Source organism: Octopus bimaculoides, chromosome 10 (assembly GCF_001194135.2).
Source record: "Octopus bimaculoides isolate UCB-OBI-ISO-001 chromosome 10, ASM119413v2, whole genome shotgun sequence".
NCBI lineage: Eukaryota > Metazoa > Mollusca > Cephalopoda > Octopoda > Octopodidae > Octopus > Octopus bimaculoides.
Window position 1 is genome coordinate 79590038 of NC_068990.1, and position 3972 is coordinate 79594009.

Sequence of the window (3972 nt, forward strand, 5' to 3'; positions counted from 1 at the left end):
ATTATTGTGTTTGTTTTTAGATGTTTTTTTCTAAAAGCTAACTTTTTCAGTCCTGAAGTGATTAGGAAGTCAGGGGTGAAGGTTATTCTCAGTAAGAATAAACTGGAACAAGCAAAGTTATGTACCACCTTCTTAACATTAAACAATGCCTTGGAGAAATATTTCACTTGATGACCAAAAGTTTAGCTGTTTCACCTCTCCACCATCATGCTGTTTCTCTCTCTCTCTCTCATTCCCTTTTTCTTTTATTCTCATTTGTGTGTGTGTTATAAAAGATGTCTGAAAACAAATATCACAGCCATGAAAAAATGTGTTTCTAATGTTGTGTGTGTTTGAACAACAAACACACTTCATAACCCAACATGTCCATAACAGCAACATGTCCACATTGCAATCCTAAAATAGAGTTGAATGGACGATGTGTGTGTGTGTGTTGAACAGTTGATCGTACAAGTGAGGTCTTTACTGTCAGAGTTTGTTTAATTAATTAATGTGTAATGAGAGCATTCCTGGAAGTCAATTACATTAACCCCAGTGTTCAACTGCTACCTTTTTTCAGCCCTGGCAGAATTTGAACTCAGAACATAAAGACAAACAAAATGCCACTGAGCATTTTGCCTGGCACGCTAACGATTCCGTTCCATTTTAGAGTGTCTGAGTTTTGTGATGTTTAGCTTATTTTTTGGTCAACCTTTTGTCTTCATACTTTGTGTCCTGAAGGCAAAAGCATCTTTGACCTGATCATATGGTTACTGTAGCTGGGACTGGAAGATTCAAAAGCATCTTTGACCTGATCTTATGGTTGCTGTAGCTGGGACTGGAAGATGCAAATCTCTGCAGCATAGCCCATGTACATGCAGTGTTGACTCAACATCATTTAATGCTCTCTGGATGGCCACCTCTCAAGTGTTAATTTTTGTGAAATCCTTAATCACCTCCTCGTCAAACTGGTGATACAGCTGCAAAGGGTTAGCTGGGGTGTTGAAGATGCAAATGAGAGCAGACAATTGTCTTGACTGAAATGGCATACTTGTAAGGGATGCTTCTTCCATGCACCTGTGCCATTCGTCATCATTTTGAACTAAATTTCTTCTAAGAGCAGCTTCTTTAAACGAATTGTAGACAACACCATCAACTGTTTTCATAGCCAGATTTCCTTTCTGCCGTTGGATTATTTCACCTCTTTTTTTAAATTTTGCTTTTTTTTATATCCAACAGCAGCCCTTTTCTACGAGCAATTAGGACACGTATACGTTGCCACAGCTTCTAAATCCACTGCAAATTTGACCAAACTAAAAAATCAGTTAAAAAATAATATATGGCCCTGCTTATGGTATGGAAGTGATAAATTCCAGACCACATCGTACCCTAACATTGTCTCTTTTCCCCTTATAAAAGCTAAATCCACAGCAGTACCCAGTATTTGCTTCACAAATTTTCCAAACTTTGATCCCCCATTTTGTGGGCTTTCCTGGCATATACTGTCGGAAGCGTACTCTTCCTTTATACCCCACCATGCCCTCATCGACGGATAAGTATTTCTCAGGGTTGTAAAATGTTTTATATGCATTTTGAATGCAGTTGATGAGGGGTTTTATTTTAAGGGATCAAAGTTTGGTTCTCCACGTACTGGGGTACTGCTAGTGTCTCTCACATGTAAATACTGGTTTAGTTTCACAAATCGTATTCGAGTCATAATACTGGAAACATACTGTTCACCAAAAGGTTCCTGATTGCTCCAGTAATTTGTAATTCTGAGTAACTGTCTAATACCCATAATAATATCTATGGCAAAAAATGCCTGTATTTCATCTACGGTTGTAGGAAACCACAAGCTATCTTATTTTCCAGCTTGTTTATATTCTGTGTAATGGTTTGTTTTCGCAGTGATTGCTTCAAACAAGCATGCTGGAAAAAATAAGAAGTAAAAGTCTAATGGTTTCGCTTCCTGAGAAAGACTATGGGTAGACCCTGTCTCCTCAGAAAAATTGTTAATAAAAACGTTTTTTAAGTTTTTACTCCATTCTGTTGTAAAATCATCCTCGCTGTCGCCACTTTCAGTTTCTTCAGAATCGCTGCTTTCGGTTTCGGATACAGAAATATCCAATTCATTTTCATCCACCACATGCTTTTGTACCTCATTCATTCTTTTCCTCAGTATCTCCATATCTTCCGATGAGAAGCCTTCAAATTCAGAATCACTGCTTTCGGTTTCGGATACAGAAATATCCAATTCATGTTCATCCACCACATGCTTTTGTACCTCATTCATTCTTTTCCTCAGTATCTCCATATCTTCCGATGAAAAGCCTTCAAATTCAGAATCATTGCTTGATTGCATGAAACTCCTCTCCATTTTCAAAGTTGAAAAAATTAATGCCGAAAAAATGTGGAAAAAAATCTTTCAAAATTCACCGAGTTCAAATATCACACCAAACAATATCGGATACAATAGCTCGACTATTTACAAAGTGAAATCACGTGTTTTAATGAATGTACTAACGAGATATGGGTTTGAATTTACATTTAAATAACCATGGGTACTCTCAGCCAGGTTAGTAACGAAAGGGTTAAGCTGCATCGTGAAGGGGATTATTAACCAGATGTCATCCTTATTTCATCTATTTTTTATATTATTTTTGGTGTAGAAACTGTCCTCAGTATTATTGTAGAAAGTAAAGTTATGGTTATAATTCTTCTTCTTCTTTCTATTGTTATTATTATTATTATTACTATCAGTTTTATTGGGGTTGTTTCTGTACGGTTTATTTATTTTATATACCTTGGTATTATCATTCCTAACATTCCTATATTGGTTCTTAGAGCTGCGTTATTTTTATTATTATTATTCATATTAGTATTCTTAATATTGTTATTTTTCACTTTGTTGGTGTGGTGTGATGGAGGAAAAAGACAACAAGAAGCAAAAGGGAGAAAGAAATACAGCGACCTTACCTTGTCGACCGTGGCAGGATAAACGATCACTCCAGATCAAACCACAACTTCTACGCACGCCGTCTCTGCTGCCTCTCCCCACATGTGCTCACTGTCCACGCATCCGCCTCTGGCCACTTCTGCCAGCCCCCTGCTGTCTTCACTTCCAATTGCTTCATCCCCGATCCCTCTCCACCAACACAACATGGCTCATCACAGCCCATAACACCACACGCCCCCCCCCCTCCCGACCTACAGATCACTCAACCGGCTTTCCCACTCACTCCTCGCTCCCGAACTACCTTAATTGGTTTCATAATCAGCCAACAAGGAAGGAGGGTGCCGTTCCCTCTGTGGTCACTGTGCGACCCCGAGACTGGCCTGAGTTCCTGGCACGCTACCGCTGGCTTCATCATCTTGCCCACTGCTGCTGGTTCCATCCTCTGAGGCATTGACAATCTTCCGCACATCCAAAACATGGCGTGGCATACCATCGACAGAGACGTTGTTCTTTGAATTGATGGAGGTTATTGTTCCTTTTCCCCATTGTGATGTACACCGTGCATTTGGGGGTTTTACCCAAACTTCTTCCCCGACCTGCACAAGGGTGTGCTCTTCCTCTCCCCCGAGTCGCATTGATGTAATACACGGATGCCTCCACTCATACCTGAATATTGCCCTGTGTGGCACTGACCCCTCAGCCTGTCCTGACCCCTCAGCCTGTCCTGACTTGGGTGACATATTGCACCAAAATACGGCCTTGATTGACGAAATGTGGCCCCTCTCTGCCATGGTCTTGATGGTACGATGATGCCTTTCCACCACTCCATTTCCACTTGGCCGGTATGCCGCCCTGAAGAAGTGGCTGACCTGCCACCCATCAAGCATTTCTTTCAGCACCTCCAAGTGAAATGCAGTGCCATTATCCAGAAGCAGCTCATCCATGGGGCCTTGTTCCAGGAATATCTCATTTAATACTCTCGCAATTTCCCTGGTCCGCAGTCAACTATTGAGAGGTACGTCCCCTGCCGGTAGTGT

General features: G+C 40.8%; 1 protein-coding gene across 2 annotated transcripts in view; it reads left to right on the forward strand.

Moving 5' to 3' along the window:
• The window catches only part of LOC106876609 (uncharacterized), a 42254-nt gene that overhangs the window by 11018 nt on the left and 27264 nt on the right, over positions 1-3972 (forward strand). The window lies entirely within an intron of this gene.